An 18,589-nucleotide genomic window follows, 5' to 3' on the forward strand; every position below is an offset into this window, starting at 1 on the left:
TGGTCGAAGGTCCAGTACAGTAGGTATCAGGCGTGTTCGTTTTGGCTCCCGAGCGAGAACGAGAAATAGGCACCACACCATCCTTGCTGCTACGTACGTTGACCTTTTCGGATTTATCCAATTGAACCCACAATCAAAGGAGGACCACATGGGGCTCGACGAAACAGAAAGTATCAGCATTAAGAAACTTCTTGGGGTTAGCAGAAAGAGCCGGCATTCATTTCTTCATTCATATTCATAGCTGAGTCTACTAAAAGAGGGACCAGCCTCATCGTGGTGATTATAGGACATCTCTGATCGTTCACCTCTAATGTGACACGTTCCCTCTCAGTTATATACGGCATCAGTCGGCTAGGGAGCGGGTCCCTTCTTTTCTTCTTCCGGGGAGGCAAAGTCGTCCCCTCTACTGATCGAACCCTCAGTTCGGAGGTCTTCGTCAACATGTTACGAGGCTCCAGTCTTCGGCGGGGCATCATTACTTGACTTAGAAAGGCGAACGGCAAGGGAAAGCGCAGTGCGCCTGGTGCGCTTTCTTTTTTCATGATATACCAATCAGAAAGAATGGAGGGCCTACCTACGTGATTGATAGAATCACTACATAGGGGGGGCACTTGATGCGGGAGAGGCATGAGTGCAGTTCGATCGTCGCGGTGTATTCGTTTGTAGTGAGTAGGGCCTGCCTCTTTCTCATCAGTTCGCCTCCGCTCTATTGAGCGGTCTCCATTCCTACGGCGGTTTTGGTGACGTCTCGGGCCGGATTGACTAACCTAACCCTTAATTGACGTGACGCCATAGTTGGGTGCTCTGCTTTAGTGTAATTGACGAAGGCTAGGCTAGGTTTGGTACTACCCAAATGAAAAGAGATGGGGGTCGATAGTTGGCAAGGAACTGGATCCCCCCAAATCAAAAAAGGGGCAGCTGCGGTCGAACTCTAATTCTAGAAAGAAGTCGGGGCCCTTTTTTACCAAGTCTACCGGATATAAGATGATAGAAGGCGCAACGGTAGTTGCGTTGCACAAGACGGCGCCGTCTCACTTCGAGTTCCTTCCTTCGAAGGTGAATCTGATGAGACGCTTCGGCACCTACCAAATAAAAAAAAGGCCTGCTAGGTGATCGAAATCGCTCAGGTCAGTGAGGACTCACTCACTCACCTACTCCTTCTAATAGTTTCTTCTATCTACGGAATTCAAAAGGCGACCCGCCGCGCCGGGCTATAAAAATAAGATACAGCTGTTGTACTACTTGACTAGTAAGAAAAAGCTTACGTAAGAACTGGAAGACTCTTGTATGTACAGTAACCCTTTCTTCTGCTATTGGTGGACTGTTGCACAGAAAGGCCGACAGAAGCAACGTTTTTTAGCGCGCAGCGCTTAGCTTCTGCTAGCGGCAGGCTAAAGGCTATGAAATAGGTTCAGTTGGAAGCCTAAGCCAAGAAGGTATGAACGAAGTGACGGATGAAATTCCTTTTTGAGCCCTACCCTAACCTAAGATCTCCGACTTATGCTCAGTTCTCCTCGGTCTCGATCGATTACTTTTGGTTAATTTAGTAGGTGTCGATAGCAGCAGAACCCATTCTTTGGTCCATACCACGAAAAAAAAAGTATGCCCTTTATTTCACTAGATAGCTGACGGTCCTGTTATACCGTACAGACGCGTGCTTGTCCAGTTTTTCAGGGATGGCTTCATCAATAACATCTGTCACCGAGAAAGGCTTTTACATGGATGTATGGGAACCAAGGGCTCCATTTAAGTAAGCCCGCAGCATCACTACCAGATTGAAAGTCAGGGTCAGTTTCAGTTCTAGGTAAAGATCCATAAGCACCAGTCCCAGCTCCTTAGCCAACATAGCTAGATCGAGTGTATTCGCTCCCCTCAAGGGAATATGCACTTATGCGCCTACCTTCGCTACTGGGACTGAACTTGATCTATTCCATAAATAAAATAGGTGAGCTTAGTGCTTAAACCAAAACAGCTCCTCAAACTCCTGACTCTGGCTCTCAAAATTGAGTCTATATGAGGAGGTGCGATTGTTGTGAACAGGTTGGTTGCGGCCTCCTTGTTGGCGAGAAGAAGGTCGTCGTCCACGAGCTGTAAGAATGACATGTTTGGGAGTCCCTTGAATGGATTCGGGGGCCCGCGCTGGCTTCGCTTTGAGACTTGGATCCTTCGCTGGTTAAATCCTCGCTGATCAAACTCTTCAAGGAGCCAAGTAAAACACGCTTTGCAAGCCGCGAAGAACCACTCGAGGTAGAAGCTGTGGCACCAAATCAAATTGTGGCTGAGAGAGAAAAGGCATGTCAGTCAGGAAAGAATGAAGTTAAGAAAGGTGTGGTTAGATTAAGTGCCAAAGGTCTTACCTGAGGGAAATCACTGGATTTGAAAGCAGATGTAGGAGTCACAGCCGGAGTCCCCTCACCAAAAGATTGTGAGGTAGGATCCACAGAGGTCGAAGCCAATGGAATGGGAGTAACAGGGGTGTAGGAGCTACTTCCAGCTTTCAAGACGGGGCCCTTAACATATTCAAAAGCTCCTTCAGGGGAGGATTCACTTCAATAACTCCCGTCTTCAGAGGAGCCATCTTGGTCACCATCCCCTTCTGGTTTAATAGAGACTCTCTGTTTACCACCTGATTCGATTCTTTTTGGATGGAATTGTCCTATCCTAGGTCAGGTCAAATAGAGCTTTATTAGAATTTAAAATTATAGCCAAGGAAAGATGTCCAATTTGACACCGAATTAGGTTAGGATAATGAAGCTTAGCTAAGTGTCCGCAGTCCGACTTGTTAGGCTCTCCTTACAAGTCAGAACGTATACCGGAACAGGTATTAGGAAAAACCCACTATTTAGCGACATTGAAGATGAGGAAAAATCGTAAGTAGTGGTTTGCTTTAGTGCCTTTTCTTAAGTTAGCCTTGAAGTGATGCTTTAAGAAGGAGAATGACTAATAGCTGCTGCTAAGCCTTTCCACTCTCAATACCAACTACCAATGGGCAAGATCTTTTTCTAGGAATACAAAATTCATTCTCGTAGATCGGGGATCTTTCTGTACTTATAGCATTTATTTGAATTCAAACAATCAGGATTGATTGCCTGCTATTCCTCACATTGGTAAAGGAAGAGAAGAAGATTCAGCGCATGCAGACGATTTGGCGCATTCCTTTTATGCCGGGCTCGAACTCTTCTTTCTATGCAACTTGCATAGTCTCAAACTTCTTTCTCAAAGGCAAATGGTAAAAGATCTGCCTGCCATTGGAGAATGCAGTGGAGTGTGTGAAGGGTGTCAACTTTTCAAGATGGCTAGAAAATCCTTACCATCTGCCATCTGGCACAGCCAGGAGAGCTTCACATAAGCTGGAACTGGTGCATACTGACGTCTGTGGTCCCATGAGGACTCCCTCTCTTGACAACAGCAAGTACTTCATCCTATTTATTGATAACTTCTCAAGAATGACTTGGGTGTACTTCTTGAAAGAAAGATCTGAAGTTTTCAAAACAAAAATGAAAGAATGCAGCTGAGAAGCAAAGTGGCTGTCAACTCAAAGCCTTAAGGAGTGACAGAGGCAAGGAATATACTTCCAAGGAATTTTGTTTTGTGATGATGAAGGTGTACATCACCAGCTTACTGTTGGCTATGCCCCTGAGCAAAATAAAATGGGGTGGCTGAAAGAAAAAACAGATCTGTTATGGAAATGGCTAGAGCTATGTTGCATGAAAAAGGCCTTCCTAACAAGCAGAAGCTGTCTATACGGCAGTGTATCTGCAGCACAGAATTGCCACTAAAGCAGGCAAAACTCTCTTTTCACTGAAACTAACACGCTTAAACATAAGGTAGGTGCTTTCACTACGCTTTCGACATTCCCTTCCGCTTCCCTTTGTGGCCTATCCCAGACAGCTATGGAAGCCTATTTACTCCCTTCTTACCATTCTTTAGTAGCCCGAGATGAGTTCGACACCCGAAGGAGACAGCCCCTCAGAGATTCATGTGAAATGAAACCTGTTCTTGCAAACAGCCTACTCGTGCAAAGACAAAATTTCCCATCCCCTGCACGAGATTCGACAGTTGCTCTAGAAATAGTAAAGCCGATCTTCCTAACATTGCCATCTTATTATACGATGCATTAAACCTCCTCTTGGGCCCTTTTTATTTGAGTTAGATAATGCCCTACCCTAGGCCTTCGATGAGACTTCCCAATGGTTTAGTTTAAAGAGCTTGCCTTACCTTAGCGCCTTTCCCTTTTCGGCCTAACGAGGGCTTTTCTTCCAAGCAGTCTTTAATCACTCGGGTGAGAAGGACTAATTTCCTTCTATTGGGCAATATCAATAGTTCAGAACAGAAGTCGACATGTCTCGAATGGCTTTGCTGGATCTGGATTTCCCACCACTTCGCGCCCTTCCTGCTTTCTGCTGTTATCTTTCTTGCTTGAAACTAAGGGTCTGATATCGCTCCTGCCGCGCCATTCTTGTTGCGAAAGAAATTCCGAAACTGAAGATAAGATGATTCTCTGTCGGATTCGGGCTTAGAGTAACTTCTCTCACATGAAAAGACGACATAAGGGATGTGTCGAGATGAGATCACTGGTCTCTTCTTTAGAACAAGTTCCGTGCTTTTCTTCGATCCCCTAACCGAAAGCTGCAGGACAAGAGCCCATTCTCTTCAAGGGCGAGAGTTGCAGACCCTATCTTAGTCCTATGGGATGCGGGGAGCTTCGCTTTCATTTGGCAGGCACTCTCAGCTTAGGGAAAGCGTCCGGGGACAGAGAGGTCAGGCGGGGATAGAGGGGCCAGGTCTCTTCCGCTAGTGATCTCAGCAAGAAAGCCTTTAATTGATGCCGTTGGTTGCTTCCAAGCAAGAAAAGGGCTGCGCGAAAAGGCTATAGGTCATCGGCGATGTGACATGACAACCGGGGAGACAGGAAGCGAGAAAAGTCCATAGCTAGTCGCTGCTCACCCCTTGCTTGTTCGATCGGGGAAAGATTACCAAACAATCCGTACCGGGGAATACTTGAAGAAGGAAAAGCTTCCTTAGCGAAGCGGGAAGGGAAGTCTCGAGAATATGGCTCCTAAACTTTTGATTCCCACTTTAGCTGACAGCTATGCGGTGTGGAACAGCCAATTCCCTGCTTGGAACTAACGATTTACCCATAGGCACTCTTGCTTCCCTCTGACTGACGGGATAGTTTTAGTAGTTGAATGAATTCTCCGATTCACCGCTAGGGACTGTCCTTTCTCCGATTTCCCGATGCACCACTTCCATCACTACCGCTCCTATTCCCCTAGGACAGTTACCAGATTAGCACAAGACGCATAACAGCCAACAACTACCGATGTGGATCGTCACTGAGAATCGTCAGATCTAGGAGGCAAACCACTGCCATAGCACCGATCCCGACTTCTTTCTTCCGGTCGAGAAAGTAGATCTGGTGAACGAACCAGACAGAGAAGTTGCACTTCCAGTACCAAGTTCATATTCTAATCGCAGGATCTACAAACGAGACTGAAAGTCGAAGTGGACTACAACTCGATCTCGTGATTGCTCGGGTCTTGTAACATCCGGTTGCTGCCTATTTTACTAAGGCTCTCTCTTGACCGGCTTGGCATTGGGGAGCGAAGCGATCGATCTTGTTTGACTGAGGTGCTCACTGGGTCTTTCAGATTGGTAGCTTCTTTCCCGTCTTGGTCCGTGTCGAAGAGAAATATGGAACCCATCAATGCCCGACCCTAGACTTGAATGAAGCAGCCCGGCTTGGAGCCCTATTTTGGTTATGGGTATCGTGTAGATCCAGCCAAATCCCATATTAGAGATAGAGACATTGGGGCACCCACTAAGGTAAGGACCGACCCTTCTCTTCTATCTATACGTGGGATACATTCCCTACTGCCTTCTTCCCAAGAAATGAACAAGCATCGAAGGCCATTAAAAGCCATGGTACTGAGATCCACCGCTCACCCAACTCACATGGTCGAATTCCTAGGGCGGGCCACACTATAGAATGAAGAATTCAAATTGCTAGCCTTTCTTATTTCACATTCCACGGGATTATCCTGGAGCATCTTTTCCGAGGCTTCTTTCTCTAAGAGCGCATGCCGAATGGGCCCAATTATGCACCTGGCTGCCTTATTGCAAAACCCATCAATCCCCGGAGGTTGGTATACGAAATACAAAGAAAGGCGATTCTGTTTATTGAAGAAAGTCCTTTTCGGGCTAAGGTCGCCGTAGAATCTCTGCTTTTCCGTAAGGAAAGGATACAAGAGTAGGCCAAAAAGCGTTAAGCGGAGAAGGGAGAAGCTTCGTAAAGTAAAGCGGAGCTCCTAGCTGGCCCTATCTTGCACGTTCCACTAACCGCTATCACAAACTTTAGGAGAATTCTGACTCTAACTTGACAAAGAGTCAGATCGTCTATATAGACCTCAAGCTAGAAAAGACAAGAAAGCAATACGCGCGAAAAGAGAAAGTCCGAAATCATTATGTTCTCAAGGCCGAAGGCCAAGTCAAAGACAGAGACCGTGCCCCTTTCTATAGGGGCACCTCTGAAGAGGGTGCCGTCCTTCCACTAAGCCTTCCTACCTATATTCAAATCAGTACAAAGGCAAGTATGGAGGGAAAAGGATAAGGAAAAGATAGACTATGCCACATGGCCGCTACAAATAAAAGAAAAGTATTATGCGAGTGATACCAATCGGACACACTTGGAAAAAAGGAATCATCAGCTAATAATACAGCTGGATCAAAGGAAAAGAAGTGAAAAAGCAGAAAGAAGTCAATGTGATAAAGCAAAAAAGGTAACGAGGCGACCGGAGGGGAGAAAAAGAAGAAAAGGGATGGCAAGCAAGTGAATGTGATACCGCCCTTCATCTTGACACTGAATCTTGATCCTAGAAGGAGAAGGCTCCCGACTAGTTCTTGCGGAGATTCCCTGGGAATTTCTTTATTTTAAGAATACGTTCGTATTTGATTCGAATTTCTCTTAGATTCCACCCGGCCAACGTCCTCGTGAGGTGAGTGAAAGACGAGGAAATGCCGATGCCATTCAACTAGCATCTCGTATGAAGTCGAAAGTCAGTAGCGTGGCCTTCCCGTGCGCGCTCATCCAATGTCGGTCGTATAGAGTGGTTTGGCTTAAGACTTGCTTCCCATGGTGCCTTTCTTTGCCCCAGGATTTCTTTTTGCATGGTCAACAAAGGCTCGGGCTCTGATATCAATAGCAGCCAGCCAGTTAGTTGAACCAATGCCAGTTGACTGTGTCAAAGAAATAGATCCAATTTCGAGCGCGATCACAGAACCACTACGGGATAGTCCGTAAGACAAGATCGGGATCCAGATTCATATCCCTCTTCCACTAGTGAAAGACCTTTCAAAGGAAAAGGCCGGTACCAACTTCTAATTTTTCTACTTAGTCAACTAATCGACTCCATCTCCCACTCCTGGTTCTATCAAACCAGACACGGAATACCTGGAAATGAATAGCTGACTTCAGCAGGCATAGAGACCATAGGCTTTCTCTCTGTCCATCGATCCTTCTTTCCATGCTCCGAGATGAGTTGACTTTCGAGTAGTCGATGATTCTAGACAGGATTCTCCTATAGGTAAATCCTTGTCTTTGTTCTTTCTTCAATGCTTGAGTCTTTCTTTCAATGTCAATGCTTCGGGTTCTACTAGACACACAGCGAGAAGTCGTTCTGCTCTGTTCAGCTATCCCTAACACACTAGACCAAGCAAACCATCTAAGACCGAACCGTCTAACCTAGCTAGATCTGAGCTACCTGGATCCGTTTGTCAGTAAGTAAGAGTTACCTGGATTGAGACAGTCTGAAGGATTAGTACCCCTCGGTCCAATGCCTGCTGCTGTTGCTCTCTCAGGACTTCCTAGGTAAATAGAGTATGTGAATAAATTTGAAACAAATTTTCACACATAGTCAAACCTTATACAATAGGTTCTCAGTCTACATCGATAGTTGCTTGAAGCCGATAGTGTGTAAGTGTTAGATGAACGAACCCTCTTGTGGATCGCTTTCTCTTGCACGTTAATGAATCGAGGAATTGCGTATGTAAGGTCTGCTGGTCTGTAAAGGAGAATCAAGATTAGACGGGTAGTATATCCCTAACAATAACAAGAGGGAGCGCTAAGCTAGGGTTCAAATCCAATAGTAGCTAGAACCCGTGAAAGGGTAGTGTAGTTCACCAGACCCGCTCACGATAATGCGAATGAAACGGCAGATAAGCCTATTACTGGTTACGGCGAGAAGATCCTAACAAACGGCCGGTTTACAACAGAAAAAGAAAAGATAAGGCAATTAAGGGATGAAAGATAGCGGGAGAGGGATTGTTGGCAGTAAATTGACTTCGGGAGAGAGCGTTAGACATTAGAGTAAGCGACGGGCAGGTGGACTAAAGGCTATAAGTCTCTAAGCTACGACAAAAGGAAAAGTAGTGTACCCGGACCACGCACCAAAGGGATTCGCACGAGGTATAGCTCAATCAATAAGTTGGAGTGCTGTCTTTCCATTGCTTCGGAATGCCTGGACTTCAAAATAAAAAGGACTATGCGGCAGATAATTCAACAAAGTCAAATTACTTGTACACCTACTTGCGGTCTTACAAGCGCTGACAAAGGTCATGTACAACAAATTACCAACACTCACGATCGGACTGGCAAGAAGAGATGCATCGGGAATTGATTTCAAGGCATTATCTGTCTGCATGCAGAACATGACTTCTGTCTTCGTGCTCAGGCTGGCTGTGCTTTGACGGAGAAGTCCGCGTTCTTCCCTCTCCTGTCTTTTAGTCAGGGAGCTTCTTTGTTTCTGGAAATAAGAGGGATAGATAGCGTAAGTGTGCTTGTAGCTCGATAAGGGGGGAAGGAGTAACCTTACCTCGATCCTGGGCTAAAGTCGTTGCTCTTCTAGTAGGAGGACATCAGATTTCCACAATCGATTGTGTACACAAAAGGTTGTTACGAGAAGAGGTTTTTCTTTCTCTCTCCTATCTCCTAGAGGCCGGCATTGGGTAATCTCCTGTTTCTTGCTCCCTACGCTACGAACTGTGGACATAGGAAGTCAAGCCAAGGCCTTTCCTTCGCTCGATTTCGATTCCGACGAGGTCTCAGGTCCGTCCTAAGTAATACCCCATGAATATGGCTCCAAGCGTGCTGCCTTTCCTGGTCTTCCAGCTCAAACTAATAAGCCAAGACTCCTATTCCGGGTAGTTTTTTTATAGTCCTTTGCTCTTTACAAACCCCTGACTCGTTCATTCACTCGCTTGGATTCAGTCTCGTTCGGTTGTTGATTAGTTCATCGGTAGTTGGTTAGATAGTCGTGGCTGGGTTATTCACTTGGAGTTGCTTGGTCACTTCCTGGCATTCTTCCGCCTTTTCGGGTGTTGGGTAGTTGCTCGGGTGGTGTATTGTATTGTGCTTGGTTGCATCAGTTGATTCACTCCTTCCTCAGCATTCGTCGATTGGTGGCGTGGGAAAGGGGCATTCGATCACGGGCAAAGATGTCGATGCAATTCATTATGCAAGTTATGAATTCAAGGTAGAGGGGTTGCCTGATTCACCAGTCTTTCCTCCAGACTCATCGGTAGGGTGATGCTAAACTATCTTCTAAGGGTTGATACTATTACATAGGCTTGGGGCTCCCATGCTTTCCTACGGGTATCTTTCAGTTTGTTGTCTCCTCTTATTCTCAGCACATAGGGGGATTCCCCATCCATTTATCTTTCCATTCCTTCCCCTCATTCCAATCTTGGGGCGTACTCCCATGATTCCAGGGGCGGTGACAACGCACCTTTCCTACCTTTCGACTGCCTCTGACTTTGGACTGAGTCCTAGCTTGACCCTTTTCGACGAATCTTTCCACTTTTGGACTCCTCTTTCACCCTTGGTCTAGTTCATCCGATCTTTGTAACATCTCGAACAGCACATAAAAGAACGTCTTTTGTCAGAAAAAGAAGCTGTCAAAGATGTGCTGCTACTAGGAAGAGCAGTCCCACTAGCAACTACAACAACAACCTATTATACAACAACCGATTTGTGTACAATAATAAGTTGTTGAAATAGGTTGTTCAATAAGATCGGTTGAATCAAGGAAGGCAGTCCCACATAATAGATAGGAAAGAGCTTCTAGCCATATCGAGAAGAACCAGCAGATCATAGAACTAGCCGCTGGCTGCACCATCTGATAGGGAAAGGGCAGAGACTCATACTAGAAAGCGGTCGGGCTTCCTTTCCAACTCAATGATCTGCTCCTGCAAAGATGAGTGGGCGGTCTTCAGATCCTTGCGTACAGCGTGGCATGCATCAAGCAAGTTCCTCTTTTCCTCCAAGGTCTTCTCAAATTCTTTATCTTTAGCTTGAGCTACTACCTCTGCCACGATGACGTTCTTCTTCTCCAAGATCACATCCGGATCGAACTTCTTCCGTTTGCCTCAAACTCAACACTTGCAATGAACAAAGCACGACTCTGCTTAGAGAATGGCGACGGATCAAAGCCCAGTTACTAAAAAGAGATCTTATCGGCAACTTTAGACATATCCGAAAGTTCTACTAGAGCACACTCTCGGAGGCTGCTAATCAAAAACCATCTTATTCAAAAATCTCTAAAGACTGGAGCCAAGCATCTAACCCAGCACTATAGATTTGCTAGCCACGGTATCACCAGTCAAAGAACCCTGATTGCCTTATTCAAGTATTAAGGTAAGGGAAAATCAGACCAAGTAGACAAGTCTTGTCTTGACCTGATAAGGACAAGACTTCTAACCTGCTGAAGTGGGACTTGGAGGTTCTTGGATACAGACATCTCTACGTCGTTCTTGGAAGTATCAAGAAGAACTACGTCTGAAGAAGTGGTCGGTGATACTGGATCGAATCTGGTCACTGGAAGAGAACCATTCTTCTTTCCCGGAAGCGTCAGGAAGCGAAGCTGTCGTATAAGCCAAGACGAGGAATCTCGCAGATGGTCTCAGTGCTAAGATAAAAGAGCCAACCGGCACCCTGTCATCTAAATCGAAATCTGGATCTCCTACCTGTTCCGAGACAGGAATTCAGTAATCCGAGGAGAAATCATCACTACCAGCTAAGATGTAACTCAATTCCTACCTCGCCTGAGTCTGGAACCTCGACAGCGCCAGTTTTTTTAACTAAGTTCACAGGGATTGAAGTCTGCGGACTATCAAGGGCAAGACCAAACAAGCCGTCTAAAAAGGCGTCGTCCTGAGCGATATCTTCACTTAGATTCCCCAAACATATTGGGAATCCTGTCATAACCTGAAAGAAGCGTAGGAGATAATTAAAAGCAGCCCAGGATAGAGACAAAGGAAAAGGAAAGAAGTACAAACCTATATATGAATACGAAATTTCTTTTCTTGCTCGCGATCTTTTATGGTAACTGTCTCGTAACTGCATTACTGTAGTGCTTCCCCTTTCATTTAGAAGTTCTCCTTCTTTATTCCCTCTTTCCTTTGAGGATGCGGGGCTGTAAATGGCTTTTTTTAAGCGAGGCAGATAAAGGAATTGCTTGACTCACACCCATAGGCATACCCGAACTCCCATTTCCTTGCTCCAGGCCCTTCGTCTATTGATGATCTCGTGCATGAAAGGCTTTACCCGCGTGATCCATAGTCTACAGTATGGTTTGTAGAGCCAATGGTTACCATCCTGTGACCTGCAGGTGAGGAACCGATGTGACTCTTTCTTACTTCTCGATTCCATCCATATCCCTCCCCCTCACAGTCTCCTTTCCTTTCGCGGATTCTCTAAGAGCGGCATCCACATGATCAGAAAGCAGTGACGAAGGGTCAGGTAAAAGTGCAAAGAGTGGAAATGCCGACAACAGCCTTTACCTTTAATTTGATGCCATCCATTTCACTGAATAGAGGGCATTCTTTGCTTCTTCTTCACTTGCACAAAGCCCTTCTGCTTCTGTCGCAAATACAGTGCAAAGATGTTCTTCTATCTCCTTTGTGTCAGTTTAAGATTCAGTAATCAGATGCTATAGAGGAAGATTCAAAAAGTTAAGATATGTCAACTAGCTCAAGTCCCACAGTTGATTCAATAGCTGTGGATTCTGCCTGATCTGCAGCCTGTGAAGACCAATAACTAAGAGTGGCTTGGCTGGACTGGACGATTCATTAGGTCCATAAGCCAATAACTACATTCAAGAATGAAAAGGACAAAAGCGGAGCGAAGCACCAACTAAGTTACAGGCCTAAGAAAGAAGCTGGCTGGACTGACGAAGCTCTTCCAGCAGATGAAATAGTTCACGTTAATACTATGTTGGAATTTCGTTTTGTACAATGCGCTTTTGGTTTACGAACAACTGCCTCCCTTTATCTACCAGTATGGTTCGATAGGACCAGATGTCAGGCTCTGGTATGGGGATTCTTCTGACTAAAATATTGACAGAGGCTACTGGACCGTGGCTTCAAGGCAGGCGGTTATATGAATGAAACTCATATATCTAGCAAAAGAAGGGTTTTAAGTGCATGAAGACCTAGCTGTAAGTACTTTTAGGGTATCCAAAAAAATAAGTTCACTCCGAGAAAGAAAGTGTCGTTAAAGTATAGATCCCGCTTCTGGCTTCTAGAATTACCGTCCAATCAAAGTGGAAGGCTGAGAGAAACTCGTGATATATATTATGAGTCTAAGATTCATCATGGTACCTTCTAAAGCTAAAAAAAATTCTGGAAGTAAACTACGTTTAACTAAAAAAAGAAATAGCAGAAGGAGTGAGCGACCCCATCCGCTGGTGACACTACTGCGTCGGTCTTTGTTCCTGGAACGAATTCTTCGACATAAGGATCTTATCTTCCCCCAGTCCTAGGTCTGACTTCCAGTTCGTAGTCTTAGACATCTTTTTCATGATGAGACTTGACACCCATTGTCATCTGCCGAGCTAGTTCCCTCTTCTCCGTTCCCTTTTTCCTGTTTTCCTTCTTCTTATCCAGAACCATAAGTTAGATAGAAATTCCATGTCTGAAGGTTTTTTTGGATAGTGAACCTCATGAAGTGGCCAAAGCCAACAGTCTGAAGGCAATGTAATCGAGTTTATGGCGACCCGGTGCAGACTGGTTCTCTTTCTCTTCCTATTCATTCGAATTTAAGTATGTTACTTCCGGATAGCTAGATTCGATAGCAGCTTATGCCATTAAGGCAATGAAATTCTTTCGTTATTAATGTAATTATTCTTTTTCCTCTTCGATGCACAGAAGAGGGTCTTAGTATAGGATGCAAGAATAGGTTGTAGATCTTTTTACCTTTCACCTCTCTTTAGCCTATCTGTCCTCATGAAATCAAGATGGATTCGCCTTATATTATATGGGTTGTATATATTATATGCATTCGCGGAATAAGTTATTTTCTCTTTCTACTATTATTACTTCTTTCTCGATGTTTTGAATATCCCTAGTTACTAGTTAATCATACTTTTTACCTCTTTTTATTATACGCATGGGAATATTCCCACAAACCCTAGAGAAAGGCCCTCTTACTGCTCGAGAATCCGGGAATATCATTGGAAGGAAAATATCCCTTACTAATTAGTTAGGAATGAAGGAAGAATGGGCTGCCATAGTAGAAGGAGGCAGCTTTGTACTAACAGAACATCGTGACAAAGAAAGAAAAAACCGGTTATTCCTATTTCTATAAGACCGCTAATGCCTTAATGGTTTGGGACTTTCGTTGACAGCCTTTAGGTTTAGGCCACTTAGATAAAGCACGGAACTAATAGCAATTGAAGAAGAATCCCCAGTAGAAGAAGGTGCAGCTATTACAGACTCGGTTCTTAAAGAATAAGCTGTGGTTGAGCTAGTGGGATAGTATTCATCTTCCTCTATCAATGTCCATTTCTTTTTCATTTACATCTGGGATGAGAAGCCACTTCCTCAACAGTTAGCTTCTACCACTCACTCCTCTTTTTAGCTTAAAGAAGAGATATCTTTTTTCCCTTTCTAACCTTTTTTCTCTCTGGGCAAAAGCAACTGTCAAACTTATGATTTAAAAACATAGCAATGCTTGCAACCCAGTAGCAAAGTAGACAGTCTAAGGCCCTTTACTAAAGTAAAAGGGTACCTGGAAAATAATTACATCCCAAGGCCGCACGGACTCTCGCATGAGCAAAGGATGGACCGAATAATAATGTAGTAATCCCCTCCATAATTTCAAGAGGCCGGCGATCAGTCGATGAGCTCAGATCATAAGAAAAGAGCACCTCCTTACCTACTAGTAAATCAAGAGGACGTGTCTGATTGAAGGTACCATCCATGAGTCGAGATAATGATAAAGGTATTTGAATTAGAACCTATTTATACTTATACCTATATTATATCGGGATCCGAAAGCACTCATGCTAAGGACGAAATAGCCTTTTACGTAGTTCCCGAGCGAATATATAGGCATATTGGCTGTTCCATCCCTAGACGACCGGAAATTAATGTGGGTTCAAAAAGCTCAAAGATCGAAAGCCCGGGAAAAGCCATATCCCCCCCCCTTTGGACCCATGAGCGGAACCCCACTCAGACAGCAATTCATTATTCTCATCATAAGCATGTCTGACATGAGATCACCACAAAAAGTACGAGAAGTCCATCGGTGCCTTCTTAAGAAAGAAAGCGAGACTCGAACTCTGTAAACATAGTGGATGGGGCTACCCCACCTCGAGTATTTAACGCTCGAGATGAAAGTAAGCCATAAGCTCAAAAGGAAGAAAGGGTGAGGTACAGAAGTGAAGTGACTTAGTTGTCAGGTTACGAAGTATACTGAGTTGATAGATGAAAGTATGAAATCACTGAGTTGTAAGACTCAGGGGTAGACGCTAAGTAGCCCTTCTTATTCTTAGACTTCGAAGGTTGAGTTTTAACGAGTGGAATCAAAGGGAAGCTTGTCTTGCCTATGATAGTTTGGAAGGCTTTGGAATCCATTCCGTACGATAGAAAGTAAGCCGATCCGAACTTTCATCATAGCCTTGGCTTGAATTGAACCGAAGAGAGCGATGTGAACAGTTCTGAAGGTCACAGATAAAACCCTTAGTTCAGTGCCGGGTTTCACGGTCAATCATTTCATTCTACAGAGGGGATGGGGTGTGGGCACGTAAACACCAGCCGATTTCTTTTTTCAATCCTTAGTACTGGAGCTTCTTCCTTTGAAATCACCCCCATCGTTAACACTAAATCCATAATGCTCAAAATAAATTAGGCAACAAGTAGACCACCGGAAAAAGACCTTATGAAAGGAGGGATAAATCAAACTACTAGTCAACCAAGAAAAAAAGATATGGCAGTCTTGATACGTGACTTACTAAAACCGGAATTAGATCCCTTTCCTATGAACCTTAAACCAAATCTGACAAATAACTGTTCTGCACTATTTCCGAATCAGATAGTATTGGGCGAGACCTTACCTTTATGGGTTTAATCATTATTCCGGATCGAGCACGAAATGGGACTATCTCAAATTCCATTACTAGGCCAATGCTAATGGACGAAGTGGAGATCTCGATGCCTCTCTTCCTCCTTGGTCTATTGAATGGAGGTCTGATCCTTACTAGAAGGAGTTCTCTCCTTGCCGAGCTCAGCAACCCCAAATTTCATTCTAATGGAGTGCTTTCAAGCTCCCTTACTTTTACTCTTTCTTTCCATGATGAGGATCTTTCTATCCGAAACTTGCTTAAGGTCGTCGACTCCTACTAAAGTAAAGGGTGTAATGCTTGGGCTTCCGGAAGGAGAGATCTTATTCGCTCTACTCTATTCTATATAGATCTCATCAAGATCCATAAACCAATTGTCCTTCTTATTTTGTGGTATGTATAATGTAGAGTACTCAACTTCGGAAAAGTAGCAAGGCTCTTAAAGAGTTTCACTTTCTTTTAATTGTCTTAAATGCGTCTTCGTCCTCTATGTCGGGATTACTAGACACACTCTAACAATAGAAGTTCGATAAGCCAAGCCTTAGTGCTCGTGCTCAAAATCAAAGAAAGTTGCTTATTCGTGGCAAAAAATGGATATCGAATCTAAGAAAGGCTCCCTCAAGTTGGAGAGGAAATAAAGCACGTAGAGAAGGAAATGTCGTAAAAATAAGTGAGTTGGAGTTCGGATATCGGATAGAGCTCCTACCTAGAATGCTTACGATTGCAAAACAAAAGGGTGAAGGTCATGCAAAAAACATTTAATAGTGCTTCACTTGATCCTGGATCTAGCCGTAGATCAACACTTTTATTAAGTGACTTACACTATCAACCAACAAAGATCCCCTTTGGTGATCCAAAGCGTGAACACTAAGCCTCAATAGAAGCAAAGGCTGAGATTTGAGGACTAGCCCTTGGTGGGCTATGAGATTCTGGTTACACTTGGTTTGATGGAACTGATCTGTATTACACATAATAAACACTTTCACTAGAGCACTTCCTCATGGACTCCCTTCCAGGAAAGCCCTACCCTCCCATTTCTCATATGTGCTGTGCCGTAGCTGCTGCTAGCCTGACTTCTCTTTTTTTTTTTTCTTTTTATTCCACGTTAGCAGAGATTAGGTCAGTGTGCAGTTACCTTCCATATGAAGAAGATCTTGAATGAACAAAGGGGAAGACTTTGAGTGAGGAGTCTCTTTTGAAAGCCTTTCCACCGCTCGATGAGATTCGAGATTGCTAATAACAGTAGAAAAGTAGCGGGGCAGGGTAAGGAGCTTTGTGTGGGTTGTTAAAGATCTCGATAGCAGCAGCTACTGTTAACCGATGATGCAATTCAAGATCTTCCGCTCTTAACAGATCCCCGAGCCAAGCTACCTCGGCTCATTCAGACTAAAACTCGACTTCAGTCTTCAATCTTGTGTCGAAGTCAAAAGAAGAAAGGATAACAAAGAAATATTAACTCTTTATTTATATCTTTACCTTATTCGAGTATTTGCCAGTGATATTTTCGTTTCGAGCCGACTTAAACATAAGATAGGAACTCTCTATAATAACTAATTAAAGTCGATTAGAATTCCAGTGATTTAATTAAAAAGTAAAGTGCGGAAGCTCCCTGGGGGAGGGATCCGAAAATATTCCATGAAATTCAGATTTTTCCAGTGTCAAGCTTAGGCCACTCCTATAGCGGATCAGGAAAAAAAGAAAGAAAGAATAGCGTTTTCTGCCTATCTCTCTGAAACACCAAAAAAACTACCTTACCCGGACATCCATCCCCATACCACCGACCCAGACGACGAAAGCTCCTACTTGTATTTATACGCGTATGTATGTGCACCTGCGCGCAGGAGACAATCAGTGGTTGGCGCCCATAACTAACTACCGGCATCGTAAATAAGAAGAATTGGGAATTTCCTTCATATTGTGAGAGAATCAATCGTCTTTCTGCTCGTGAAAACGGAAACGTACTTTCTTAAGGCTAATGCCCTGCCAAGTCAAATTAGGTCAGTGTTCAATTAGTGCTCGCCTGACCATTCTTCTCTCATACTCCACCCAACACTCTGTATTTCGAAACCTCTTAATGGAGAATCACACCTTCCTTTCACTTCTGCCGCTTTGATCTCTTGCGCCGATGCTGGTGTTAATTACAATTCCGACGGGACTCACTGGGGAAAATCCATTAGCATTTAGCTTTCCTGCCGCGGATTTCCATCGTCGGTCATTGGCGATTGCTTTCTTAGTGTGGCATCCTTTTGTTCGCTGTCCATTGGTCTCAATCCAATCTTGTTCTTATTCCATTCTCGGTTTGTCAAAAAAGGTACTTCCTTATATCATACTGAGCATATCTGCTATATCCGTTCAAGCAAGCTTGTCCCAAGCCGGCTAAGCAGTTAATTTGGAATCGGATGTGGATGTATGGGATGGAATTACTTTTACTTATATTAGAAATCTTTCATTCGGTCTTTATGCAATTCAAATAAAGTAAAGTAAAAGTCCTTAAAAGGAATCTAACCCTGCAAGCATCAGAACATGCATTCTCGCGATCTACAGAGTCCTTATGGCTTGCTCTTGAAAAAGAATAATCAAATCAAGCAACCTTCTTTACCTACCGAGACAGGGTTGAAAGAATGACCACGAAGGGGGCAAGCTAAACAAAACAAGCAAGCAAGCCATCCAAGTTTATAGAGTCGGAGGTTAGAAAGAACTTGGAGGTTTCCCTGTGACTAACTTTGCGCACTTCCGGTGGTAGCCATTGGGCTAAGTCTCTAGAAAAAGCCACTCACATATTTTTATTTATAGTTCGGTCTGAGATCGGCTAAATTAAGCTACGCTTATCATTTAGATGATCCACGGCTCGCTCAATTAGAACACTAAAGACTTTCAATTCGCTCCAAAGATGCTTTGAATCGCTCCGCTGAGACGATCTGGTCGAGAGGTTGTCCAGTCATCTCGGTGAGGAATTTCGCTATGCCACCCGCTGACCTTACACTGTGAGTACTGCTGCAGCAAAGCCAACGGGAAGATAAGTCCCAGGGCTCAATCTAGGCTGCCGGCCAAGATGAAGATGGATTGAAGGGCTTTTCAGGGAGCTTCAATTGTAGGATCCCTAGCTCGAAATACTGCTTCCAACCAGGAAGAAAAGGAAAGATAGTCGCGAGGAAATCTGATTCCATAGTTAAGACAGACCCTGTGTTTACTTC

The sequence above is a fragment of the Populus euphratica genome, unplaced genomic scaffold (genome assembly GCF_000495115.2).
Source record: "Populus euphratica unplaced genomic scaffold, PopEup_1.0 scaffold83.1, whole genome shotgun sequence".
Lineage (NCBI taxonomy): Eukaryota > Viridiplantae > Streptophyta > Magnoliopsida > Malpighiales > Salicaceae > Populus > Populus euphratica.